The sequence below is a fragment of the Lissotriton vulgaris genome, unplaced genomic scaffold (assembly GCF_964263255.1).
Source record: "Lissotriton vulgaris unplaced genomic scaffold, aLisVul1.2 SCAFFOLD_1359, whole genome shotgun sequence".
NCBI classification, from domain to species: domain Eukaryota; kingdom Metazoa; phylum Chordata; class Amphibia; order Caudata; family Salamandridae; genus Lissotriton; species Lissotriton vulgaris.
Window position 1 is genome coordinate 277387 of NW_028240857.1, and position 13487 is coordinate 290873.

Sequence of the window (13487 nt, forward strand, 5' to 3'; positions counted from 1 at the left end):
TTAGGTGTCAACCCTGTCTGTCACATCTAGAAATCTAAAACACCCAGGTCTTTACAGGTATAAATGCTTGTTTGTGTGAAATGTATTTACTGCTGGAGCCTGGAGGCGGTGGTTCCGTCAGCGGCCACCAGAGGGTGCTCCTCGCCTGCTGATGAATCCACTGAGCTGCACATTGGATGAAAGCAGAAGGGTTTCCTCTTCCGGGTCAGCGGTGGCAGAGACAGCACCAGCAGCGCTGGAGACATCACCTCCGGCCTCTCACTGTGTGTGCAACCTGCTGCAGAGGAGGAAGGAGCCCTGTCTGGTAGGCAGATATCTTCATTACCCCCCCAAGCCCCAGGGGGGAGGAGAGAGCTTGGACATGTCTGCACAGGTCTCTGCTCAGGTAGGAGATGGTCAGCACCTTCTGCTGTGTTTGTAGAAATAGACTGAATAATCCTGGAGGGAATCTCTGCAGGAGCCGGGCTGAGCTGGGCTCTTCTATCCGGGGGCCCTGGGGTTGAGCCGGGCTCTTCTATCCAGGGGCCCCTGGGGCTGAGCTGGGCTCTTCTATCCGGGGCCCTGGGGCTGAGCTGGGCTCTTCTATTTGGGGCCCCTGGGGCTGAGCTGGGCTCTTCTATCCGGGGCCCTGGGGCTGAGCTGGGCTCTTCTATCTGGGGGGCCCCTGGGGCTGAGCTGGGCTCTTCTATCTGGGTGCCCCTGGGGCTGAGCTGGGCTCTTCTACTGCTTTTCACTGCATTGAGGAATCTGTCCACCCTGCTTTTACTACACTTTACGAAATCTGAGCACGCTGCACTGCATCATACTGCAATATGAGGGATCTGTGAACACTGTACTGCATCTTACTATAATATGAGGGATCTGTGCACACAGCACTGCATCTTACTACACTTTAATAAATATGTGCACGCTGCACTGCATCTTACTACAATATGAAGGATCTGTGCGCACTGTTCTGCATCTTACTACACTTTAAGAAATCTGTGCACGCTACACTGCATCCTACTGCAATATGAGGAATCTGTGCGCACTGTTCTGCATCTTACTACTCTTTTAGAAATCTGTGCACGCTGCACTGCATCTTACTGCAATATAAGGGTTCTGTGCACACTGTACTGCATCTTACTGCTCTTTAAGAAATCTGTGCACGCTGCACTGCATCTTACTGCAATATAAGGGTTCTGTGCACACTGCACTACATCTTACTACACTGAGTAATCTGTTCACACCACACTGTTTTTTCAGTGTGACGGCAATATATGGGCTGCACTGCTTTTTGTTGCACTGACGAATCTGTGCACACTGCACTGCTTTTTCCTATGCTCTGTGTTACGCTTCATTACTTGTAATTGACTATGATAACGCATTGCATGCAGTAGTTTACCGAACAATGAGATATATGTGCACACTGCACTACTGTTTGCTACACCTTGAGAAATAATGGGACGCTGCACGGCTTCTTACTACTCGAGGAGAAATCATTGTACACTCCAGTGATGTTTACTGTACTCTGGAATCTGTACACACTATGCTGCTGTATGAAAAATATGTGCACAATGGATTGTGCATTCTGAACTGCTGTTTAATACACTTTGAAACATCTTTTAACACTACTGAGATTTGTCCTGATCAATTAGTAATGTGTGCGTACCTCACTGCTTTTCTGCTAAACTGTTGGAACACTATTAGCACTATGAGAAATCTGTTATGCCCTTTGGTTTAAAAAATGCCCCTGTCACCTTCCAGAGGTTGGTGAATCAAGTCCTGACTGGGTTGGAGTCCTTTAGTGCAGCTTATCTTGATGATATTGCTGTCTTTAGTTCCACCTGGCAGGATCACCTGATCCACCTTGGGACGGTTTTAAAAGCCCTGCAAACTGCAGGCCTAACCATAAAGTCATCCGAATGCCCGCTAGGGCAGGGCACTGTGGTGTAGTCGGGCCACCTTGTTGGTGGAGGCCAGGTACAACCTTTACAGCCCAAGAGCCAGGTAATCCTAGACTGGGCATCTCCAACAACCCAGGCCCAAGTCAGGGCATTCCTAGGCTTGACTGGGTACTGCAGGAAGGTTGTGAAGGGATATGGTCCGTTGTGACTCCCCTCACAGAACTTACCTCCAAGAAGATGCCCATAAAGGTAAACTGGACAGTTAGTTGCCAAAAGGCTTTAGACACCCTGAAAGAAGCAATGTGCTCAGCACCAATTCTGAAGGCTCCAGATTATGCCAAGCAGTTCATAGTGCAGACTGATGCCTCTGAGCCAGGGATAGGAGCGGTCCTATCCCAGACCAATGATGAAGGCCAAAACCAACCTGTTGCTTTTATAAGTAGAAGGCGTCTCCCCACGGAGCAGCGTTGGAGTGCCATTGAGAGAAAGGCCTTTGCTGTGGTTTGGTCCCTGAAGAAGTTGAGACCATTCTTGTTTGGTACTCACTTCCTAGTTCAAACTGATCACAGACCTCTCAGATGGCTAATGCAAATAGGAGGAGAAAATCCTAAAATGTTGAGGTGGTCCATCTCCCTACAGGGAATGGACTTTGAAGTGGAACACAGACCTGGGACTGCCAATGCTAATGCAGATGGACTTTCCAGGTTCTTCCACTTACACAATGAAGACTCTCTAGGGAAAGGTTAGTCTAATCTTCTTTCGTTTGGGGGGGTTGTGTGAGAACGTGCCCTCTTTCTTGCATGGTATGCCCCCACTTTTTGATGAATTGCTGATGTTCTTTGACTGAGTGTGCCCTGGGCTCCTGCTAATCAGGTACCCAGGGCCTATGTTTCTTCCCTAAAACTGTTTTGAAGCCTAACCCCAATTGGCATCTCTGGCCACATGTCAGCCCCTAGTAAATGGTACCACATGTACCAAGGGCACTGTGACCAGAAAAGACCCCTAAGGGCGGCACCACTTATTGTGCCACCCTTAGAGGCCCTGTACCCTGACACTTACACACTGCCCTTGCAGGCTGCGTGTCTTGGTACAGAACAAAGTGAAGAGTCGACATGGCAAACATCTCTGTGTGCCATGCCCACAAGCCACTGCCCTGGCATAGATCAGTCACCCCTCTAGCTGGCTGCCCTAAGCCAGTGGTGAGGGTACAAGTGCATGAGCCCTGTGCCCCTACAGTACCCAGGGCCATTCCAGGGCACTGTAAGTGCAGTGCTGCCATTAAGAGTATATGGTGCTAGGAGTTTTTCATCACGAAATCCACAACACCATAATGGCTACACTAAAGACTGAGAGTTTGTTACCAAACTTCTCAGCACATAAAACTCACACTGATGCCAGTGTGGGATTTAATGTAAAATGCACCAAAGAGGGAATCCTAGAGATGCCCCTGAAACTCAACCAACTCCTAGTGATCTGACTGAGTGGCTGCTTAGGCTGCCACCAATTGACATGTTTCGGGACCCCTGGGTCGAGAGCTTGCTGCTCTCGGGGACCTGAAACAATGCACATCCTGGGACGAGGTACCAAGCCTCCTCCCCCAGGATGGGCAGGGTTCACGAAGGAGAAGATTCAAAGGCATACCGCCTTTGTGAGCCTCTCCAGACAATTTGCTGCTTTCAGCAACTGGTCCCTAGTGGTTCTACCCCCCACTTTGGGCAGGAAAAACAAGTGAGGAAGAGGGGTGTTGCCGACTCCACCTCTCAGGTGGGGGAAGCGGGTTGAAGCACAGCCTCGAGTCCCCGCCATCTTGAGGATGGGGGACGCAGCCAACCAGGGACAGGCTCCAGCCGCCCTCCCACTGGAGAGTGGCAGAATAGGGGGTGTACCCACCCCAGGGAATGGACCCTTTGGTCCATGCCCTTTACCTACCTGTAATATCCCTAAATCTAGTATTAAGGGGAACCCTGAGCCTCGATTCCTCAGATCCAGAAACGACAAGAAAAGAAGATAAGAAGAAGGACCGAAGAGCCGTGCAGAGCTAACAAGAGGACAGCGCCCACTAACTTACCCCAGTCCTACAGGCCTGTCTCCCCTCGAACCTGCTCCTGCAAAATCCCGGTGTGTCCTGCAGCCAGCAACCTCAAAACCACGGAGGACCCGCCTGCCTACACTTCAAAGACTGAATCTCCTGTGAACACTGGACTTGTTCAAACAGCAACCCCTGGCAGCAGTCAGGGACCGTAAATACAGCCCACTCTGCACCTGCCAAACCAGGCCCGAACTCGAGTGGAAAAATACCACAAGGAGGTCACCATGGCGATCCTGACCCGAGATCCGGTGACCCCTGACCTGCCTCAAGCCTCCAGCTGAGGAATGCAGCCTAAATCCAGAAGGCCCCCTTAAACGCGACCAGGAGCTGGTAAGAAGATCCGACCCCAGAAGTGACCCCTGCACCCGACGCCCCGCGGCCTTGTGTGCCCAAACCAACGGTGACTAACCAATCCTTAACTTCCCAACTTACCACTCCCAGTGGTGGTCGCACCCAGAAGTCCTTCCTCTCCCTGCCTGAGGTTCTCCATAGAAAAAAACAGGGCGCCCAACGTCGAATCAGCACTCTGCACCCGGCCGCCCCAGTGCCGCTGAGGTGCACCTTTTGTGCTACTTTGTTTCCCAATTTGCCCTGACCTTAACCCTAGGAGCTTTGCTCTCACAACCCAGTGACCTGCTTGCTAGCAGCCACCATCCGGAGACCCCCTGTCCCCCTTTGGATAACAGTGAGCCTCAACACTCTGCACCCCGCCGCCCCAGTGCCGAGGGTGTAACAACAGTGCAACACTGACCATGGGGGACCCCTGCGTCTAACCTCAGAACATTAACTCCCACAGTCGATTACTTACCTACGGACTGTTAACCTGTTTTCTCTCCATAGGATAACATTGACACTTTTTCTACAAAAAGTTTCTAAGTGTGGAGTTTTGAAACCTAAAAATATTTTTTTTTAAATCATGTGAATAACCGAAACGTATTTACGTACCTGTTTCCAGGAAATGTCCAAGTGCTGAATCTAGGTATCCATGTTTGTTTAAGAAAAGTAACGTAGAAAGTAACTTACCTGTAATTTACTGAAAAAGCATATTCATTTCAATGTACTGTATTTGCTAACTGTTGCATCCTTCTGCATACCCTGTAAATCAAACAAAGTACAATATCTATTGCATTTTCAAAACTGGTTTATATCCAGTAACTTATTACTGAAAAGTATTTAATGCATACCTGTGCCATGTTTATTTGTCATTTGCTGACTGAGTGTGTACATCAAATGCTTAACACTGTCCTCTGATACTGCCTTACTGCTCGACCAAGCTACCACTTTAGAGAGTAAGGTTCTATCTAACTTTAACCTCTGCCTACCTCTGGGTTCACCTGGTCTCTATACACACTATACCTCATTTTTGTGTAGTATATATATAACCAATTTCCTACAATATGGCATTGAGTTTTTTTGCTACAAGTAATGGATGGGACGGAAGTCTCTGTAGGGTTTGCTTCCAGAAGCATGAAAGATTTGGAAACACAATATTCTGTAATAGAAAGTGATATGTTGGAATGTGTTTGGGGTGTCGGCAAGCGTAAGCCATATCTCTTGAAAAGAAAATTTAGCTTGAGGACCGATCACAGACCGCTCGTTGCTATTTTGTCTCGGATCCAGATTAAGATCCTCAACCAGATTATCTATCAAATTATTGGAGTTTTAGTGTGATTCAAATTGCAGGATGAAAGAACATTAGAGTGGACTTTCGGTCTTGGTTACCACTATATATGTGTTCAGTAGATTTACATGAAGAAATTGAGGCATGTATCATTGCATAAATTGAAGATTTGGTCATTTGTTCCAATTTAATGGAATTGTGTGATCGGTTGAGGGAGGATACTGTATTGACCAAGGGTATGAATTTTGTGAAATTTGGGGGGCCGGTGAAAAAACTTTGGAGACTTCTTTGCAATCTTATTGCAAGGTGGCGGATGAGTTATCTTTGAAAGGTGTATTGTTGGTAAGAGGTGATAAATTCAAATTCAAATTCATAAAGCTTTATTCGATTTGTAAAGACAGAATCATAAAAGCATACAGATTAAGAACAGCATGATAAAATGCTATTAGCATATAAAAATAGATACATTAAAAATAGCTAAAAAGTAATACAGTACTCGGGACACTTTCTCACAAAAACAGAATAAATTGATGTTAAAAACAGACAATAACATTTGCTAATCTAGTTATTTACCGGTTGTTCTAAAGTTGCATCGAGGTCCTGACCATGACAACCACTTTTAGATAAGTAGATACAACTTTAATGACATATGCATTTTCTAGGGTTTTCAGTTTGTAATAGGCCACTCTGCAGGTTCGTATGCCCCAAAACTTCAAAAGGGGTTTCAAGAAACTTTCCCTCGGGAACAAATGGAACCTGCAGTATAATATGCAGTAGATGTTAGACTGGGATGAGATGTTATCACACGGACAGTTTTCTATATTTTTTGTCCAATTGTTACATTGTGGGAAAGTGACTAATCTAAAAAAAGTATTGGTACGAAAGCGGGTCAAGAGCATACGAGTGAAGGGGGATGGTTCTAAGGTTAAATACTGTTTTACCCCTTCAGTGTTAATGGTCAATTGATGCTCTGCGACCATACGCTTACCCTTTTCTACAGACCATCTGTTGTTATCCAGGCACTGTAAGACCAATGTTTTAAGGGTAGCTCTGGGAAGGGTGTTCATGGTTGCCAGATTAGTAAAGAATTCCGGGTGCCCAATGTCATTGAGCGTATTTCTCACGTATTTAAGCCACTTGATATTATCAGCACCGGCTAAGCTGAGACAATCTTTTATAACTTCCCTGTTCAAGCTAGTCTCCTGCTTTGCCCAGACATTGTGCCACAGTAAAATAGGTGAGGAATTGATGGTGTCCGTGATATATGTAAGACCTAATTCACTGTGGGCCACATATGTTGCTGTGTCCCGAGGAGCAGCTAGTAGGTAACAAAGGAAAAAGTTCTCGAAACATTTCAGACTGGCTGCATGCTTGATCCCCCAGATCCCAGCGCCATAAGTACCAGTTGATATACATTTGGCTTTATAGATCTGTAAGAGGGCTTTAACCGGCCATCCTCCCAATTTTTTCGCAAAATTAGTCAGTGCGCCCGTAGCCCTGGAGAACGCTAGGCCCCTTGCCATTACGGCTGCCTGCCAAGTGCCCCTTCTATCAAAATTGATGCCAAGGTATGAAAACCTATCTGTGTTCTCCACTTTTCTACCGTCCAGGAAAATTGGGCATTGTTTCTTTCTAGTCCCAGTTCTACAGGACATGGTAAAAGTTTTTGAGACATTTACATGTAGACCTCTATTTTTCATAAACTCAGTGAACTTCCCTACTGCCCTTTGTAGTCCTACCTTTGTTTGTGACTTTATAGCGGCATCATCCGCATATAATAGTATGGGGATTGAAATCCCGTTAATGGTAGGGTAGTCGTGGTATGCTCCGTTAAGATGTTGACCAACTGCATTTATGTATAGGGTAAAGAGCAGGGGTGCTAAGATGCACCCCTGTCTTACTCCTCTGCAGATCTGGAACTTATCAGAGCACTCATCCCCCCTTCCGTATATGACTCGTGCTCCTGCCCCCCCTGTAGAGTTCTTTAATGAACAGGAGGATGTGATTATCTAAGCCGATCTCAGAAAGTATCGCCCAGAGCAGCTCATGGTCTACGCAATCAAATGCTGAACTTAAGTCCACGAAGGTCACAAAGAGGTTTTCTTTTTTTGCCTGAGTGTATTTGGCTATTATTGGGCCAGGTTTAAGCCTTGTTCTATGGTTCCTTTGCCTGCTCTAAAACCATATTGTAAATTCGAGATTACATCGTGCTCTTCTGTCCACTCCTGTATTCTGTTTAAAATAATCCTCTCAGCAACCTTTATCAGGGCATCGAGTAATGAAATTGGACGGTAACAGGAAGGGTCATTCCTGTCACCTTTCTTGAAAATCTGCACTAAAATAACCTCTGGCCAGGTTGAGATAAAGCCGGAGGTATTTAAAGAGTTTAGCACGTTAGTGAGCAGGGGTGCCCATAGATCAATCATTGATTTGTATTCATCTATGGGGACACAGTCTGGGCTGTGGGCCTTCCACGAAGGACTTTCCTTCAATGCCATAAGGACTTCCTCGCATTCAAATGTAATATCCAACGGGAATGGACTGGGTATTTTTTGGCCTGTAGATGCACCATAGTCAGTTCTCTGTACGTTCCCAGGATCCATAGGTTCCGCTTTATCGTATAAGCTACTAAAGTGTGTGACCCAGGTGTCACCAGGTATTAGTAGATCTATTTTAGCAGCCTGGTTGCTTTGCAGGAAGGGGGCATTTACTGCCTTCCAAAAGGCTGTATTGTCCCTCCTGTCGGTTGCCTCCTGAAGTGACAGCCATGCATCCTTCTTGAGTTGTTTTCCCTGCTTGTTAAGGCAGCACGGTAAGCATGCCTGGCTGTCCGGATTTTTACCTGTGATCTTGGGATGATGTGTAAGGCCTCTTTAAGTGCTTTAAGTGCCCCTAGTGCAACTCTCATTAAACCAGCCTTGTCTGTTTTGAGAGGCGTGTCTAGGTGCCCTTGTCAAAAGTCTTTTTATCTCTAATAGGATTTTAGTAAACAAGTTAATAACTATCTGGTGGTTGTCTTTGGTCGAGAGGCAAGTCTGGATATCCTCATAAGTATTTTTAACTAGAGTTTGTAAAAAGTCTGCAGGCACCACTTTGTCCCATTTGATGTAGTACCCATTGGTACTAGCAAGTTTTAGTGGCGGACTATGTAAAAAACTATTCATTTTATTTGATGAATCGTTTAATTTTAAAATCACAACAATGGGATAATGGTCCTTTAGGGCGATATCTAGTGTATCCCAATTGAGTATTGTCCCTGAGTACCTTGATGATAAAAGTATATAATCAACGGTTGAATTGCAACCTCTCCCATTAATGGTGGGACGGAAGGGCTTAACTGGGGAGTACAGTTCGTTAACACATGACAAAACAAAATGGGAGATTAGACTATTCAAAAGGTCCCCTAATTTAGAGTGACAGAAATGCGTGGGAGCATCTTCCTTCTTATCTCCTAATCCACAAATGCCCGCCTTGCCCCAGGGACACAAAGGGCAATTAAAGTCAACTACCCATTAAAGGGCCATGTCTCCGTCCGTCTGCTCCTCTATTTTAGATAGGTTTACCCTAAGGTTATTAACAACTGTTTCAGCTTATAAAGTTGGAATATTGTTATAGAAGTTTACCAATGTAAGATTTTTTAAAGATCCCCAAGAGGTGACAATGATTTGGTAAACTCTGTGGATGTGAACTTTACATCTGTGGGTCCTATATTGGTTGAAATATATGTACATAATCCCCCCTTATTTCTGCCATTCAAACTAGGCCTGGCTGGAGTATGGAAAGTCTTGTAACCCAGGAGGTGAATCTCATTGATTGTCCATGTTTCTTGTATACAAACGATACTGTATAGGGTCATGGTTTCCAGCCATAGAGGATTAGAGATTTTGTCAGATAGACCCGCCACGTTCCAACATAATAAGTTGTTAGTAGGTTGAGCCTCTGTGATGGAAACGGGGCTATCCGCCCTTACTGGTAAACCCTCCATTGTGCCCGGGGGTAGTGGGGAGCTAAAGTGCAATTTGTGCTCCTTATGGTGTGTTAATGACTTAATTAATGGGGTGTTAACTGATGGTAGGGTATTCGGATTAATAAACTCACAGATTAGAGGGGAGATGATAGTAGCCATATCTGAGTCCTTGATGTTTACAGGGTCCTTTCCCTTTATCTCGTTTGATTCAGTCAGTGTCTGATTAAACCGTATAGGTTGTTGTGCCATCTTACTTGTCTCTCTCAGATTGATTTTTCCTACAAGTACGTCATAAGTGCCTGAGATCGTTGCGAAGTTGGTGTTGGGCAATGTGGCCTTATCTTTATGGCTTATGTGTTCTTCCCTTATATGCTCCCTCCCTTTAAGCCATCCCATTCAATGGCTTTTGTTTCCATATGGAATTTACTGGGATCCATTGGATTGATCTGTTCACCTTCAAGTCCACCGTTTGGGGCCGCTAGCATTTCTGAATATTTGGGTGCATAGCGATCCCTGGGCGCCAGACTAGAGAGTCCAAATTCAAATATACTTTATTCGGTTTTTGTGATACAAAGCCATAAAAGTTCATAATACATACAATTTACAATGCAGATTATAATAAAAACACTTTAAGAGACCAAGATACAGTAAGGTAAGGTCCCAATCATAAGAATTCTTTTCCACTCCAAGGTTGAGACAGTATCAGAGGAGTTCGTGGTTAGTCATTGTTACATGTCCAGATGTTTCCCAAAAAATCATGATGCATTTTATGAATCCTGCCACATAGGGTATGATTTCGGAAGAGGAGGAAAACACAGGATTTTGGGATAGAAGTCATGTAAGTCCCATATGGATATTGGGCCGTCTCTTACTTGAGGCGGCCAAGTTTTCAAGTAAGGGACAATATTTCTGTCTCTAAATCTCACAAGTACCAAGTCCCCAGCAACATCTTTGGGAAGGGAGCTCAACCAGCCCACCCTTCTGACGCTCCTTATTGCTCCGTATAAATTACGAGGCAGTGGCCTATTTTTTGACAGCCAGAATTTGGTTTTGTTAACTAAATCGTGTTGTCTCTCAGTTTTTCCAAGTGGAAGAGCAGGTACACCCGCAAGGATGCACACGTATGGGGCCGCTTCCGGTGGTAAATGTATAGAATTAACTTTGTTGTGACCTACTCTGGGTGCGGTCAGCTGGGGAAGGGAAACTTTAGCGGGGTATTTAGCTATTTTTTGCCCTGATGCACTAGGGCCAGCAGGTTGTGTTTGACGCCTATTATCCTGCACAAATGGTTTAGAGCCTAGGTGAGTAGGAGGTGACTTAGGGCGGTTGGATGTGTCACTACATTTGTCAACCAGCGGGTTTGACTTGATAACTTTCTCTATTCCAGAGAGCCTATCCCCTAACATGTTAATTTTTTCTAACAACGGAGCTATCATGGAGCTAACCAGTTGTTCGATAAGGGGTAGTATGTGCAAGTGGGGAGGAGGTGTTATGGCCTCTGGATACTCAACAGTCGGTGGGATCATTGAGGAATTAGCAGTGGATGGGCTTAGGCACAATTTTTGGGTTTTGGTGTCGTTTCCTCCTTGATTGACACCGTTATATTTCCTTTTCACAGATGGGACCTGAGGGGGTTCAATACTTTGAGTGTTTGGGCTGCAGGTTTTGTTAAATAATATGGGGGGATCTAGGAGTGTAGCCTTGTCTGGTAGTGTACTAACGCTTTTGGGCGGAGGGGGAGATTCCAATGTAGCATAGTTGGTTTTACATAGGAGGTTTAACTCGTCTAACAGAGAGAACATGTGCCCAATACCTGCTACGCTAGTTAAATGGTACCCCTTGGAGGTCATGGTGATAAAGGGATATAGGGCGGCGATATATGGAAAAGTCCACAAATTTGGAGACAGATCGATTAGAGGGGGTCTTTACCTTCGTGATAGTAGGCCTTCAGTGTGGCAGCCAAAGGGGGTGGCCCGTCCCATCCTTATCCGGCCTTTGAGGGCCGTAGAGGGCCCGCCCTTTGCCCGGGCTTAGCCCCGGGCACGGTCCCGCGACGCGGTGGTAGTGTCCCTTTTGAAGCGCCTCCTGGCGCGGATCGTGGTAGGTGCGGCTTCGGCTGCCGCTAGTGCGTCTGGGCTGGGTAGTCCTTCAGGTGTCTCTCCCCCTGCGCACTGCGGCCGCTGGTGACTGTGGGCTGCGGCGGCGGGAGAGGGGAAGGAAGCTGGAGCCCAGTGCTGCTGTGGCTGGTGGGAGGTGAGTGCAAGTGCCTCCAAAATGATTACGGAGCCCCCGCTCCACAGGGGTAGTGTCCCTTTTGAAGCGCCTCCTGGCGCGGATCGTGGTAGGTGCGGCTTCGGCTGCTGCTAGGGCGTCTGTGCTGGGTAGTCCTTCAGGTGTCTCTCCCCCTCCGCACTGCGGCTGTTGGTGACTGTGGGCTGCGGGAGAGGGGAAGGAAGCTGGAGCCCAGTGCTGCTGTGGCTGGTGGGAGGTGAGTGCAAGTGCCTCCAAAATGATTACGGAGCCCCCTAGAGAGTCAATCTACTCCTTCCAGTCCGGAAGACGTGGCAAAACGATTAAAGGTAGGAATGTTAAAACTGGGGCCTGCTATATTGGACATGTATGGGGTCCGGGTCTTGGAGGATTAGTCAATAAGGATTGGGGGTAGAAGTAACTTAAGTCATGTGTCGAAATTCCTCCCCCACCTCTCTCAGTATACCAATATCCAATATGTGTAATTACCATGTGATCCCTAAAGTTGATAATAATAACATCCCCTTGTATGTCCTTCGGTCTGTGCCCCAGCCAGCCTAGTCTTCTTACGTGCAGGATTTTGCGATCAATATTGGGTGTAATGGCCTATTCTTTCTCAGCCAGTGTACTACTTATTTTTGAGTTCTAGATATCCTTCTGTTTTCCCGGCTACTAGTTCCGGGACCCTGGTAAGTACCACAACATAGGGTGCCGCCTCCGGTGGCAAATCTATATGTTGTGGATTTCCCCTTGGGTTCTTATCAGAGGGGAGCATCCTGACAGTGTTTCCATGGGTATTATCTGGGTTGTTGACTTGACCACCTGCTCTTTCTCCCTATGGATCGTATGACCTTTATCTAATATCGAGGATGCCAGTATGTTTTCTTTTGGTACGGGTAATAAATCCTCTCTGTTCGCTACGTTAGTTGGTTTCAGCCCTGTAGATATAGCACATGTGGGCTGTTTCTGCCTGTGAGTTGTCAGTTCCCTAGTTCGTTCGGTATTGCTTATAATTGCCTCTTCTATGGACCCCAATTGTTCTGCCATTCTTTTCACCCTCTCCACAAGTGGTAATAATAGGGATTTAACGAGTTGCTCAATATTTCCCATTAGATCTTGCGTGGGATAAGAATGTGGGGCAAAATGGTCAGGCAGGGTCTTCCTTACAGCTGGTCCAGGGCCCTTTAAGGGGCTCAGGAGTATTTTTGGTGTTTTTGCGCACCTACCATTTTGACAATTCCCCCTGCGCTTTCTTTTTTTTACAAGCCCTGGGCCCGATGATTTGTTTTGTTTTTTCTTTCTTGCGGTGGGCTTAAGAGGTGTTATTGATATGAGCTCCTCTGCTGTAATTTCTAATGGTGGTTCTATATTTAAATCATTGGTGTTATGTTCCCTGTTTAATTCAGTTGATGCTGTTAGATCTTGTAACTATAAAGGGACACTGATGTCACTAATTAAATATTTTTCCATACTTTCATTTGGTGGGGTGGTCGCAAGCTGGATCGGACCCAGGGACGAGCGTTTATTATACAGGAGTTCTGAAGACAGACGACGCTCATTTATAGCTATCTCGCGTTCTAACACTGAGGCGGCCCTGGTTATAAACTGGTCTAATGTCCCTCTAACAGACCCTCCCACCAAGGATTTCCTGCCTTTGCTGGGACGTGAATTCAT

The 13487-nt window shown here is 46.2% G+C and overlaps 1 pseudogene across 1 annotated transcript in view; it reads left to right on the top strand.

Moving 5' to 3' along the window:
* The first annotated feature begins 273 nt into the window (after window positions 1–273).
* LOC147672511 (uncharacterized) overlaps window positions 274–13487 on the top strand; it is a 114116-nt pseudogene continuing 100902 nt past the window's right edge. The window contains exon 1 of the transcript XR_015303512.1: window positions 274–385. The product of XR_015303512.1 is annotated as an uncharacterized LOC147672511 (transcript). The remainder of the gene's footprint in view (window positions 386–13487) is intronic.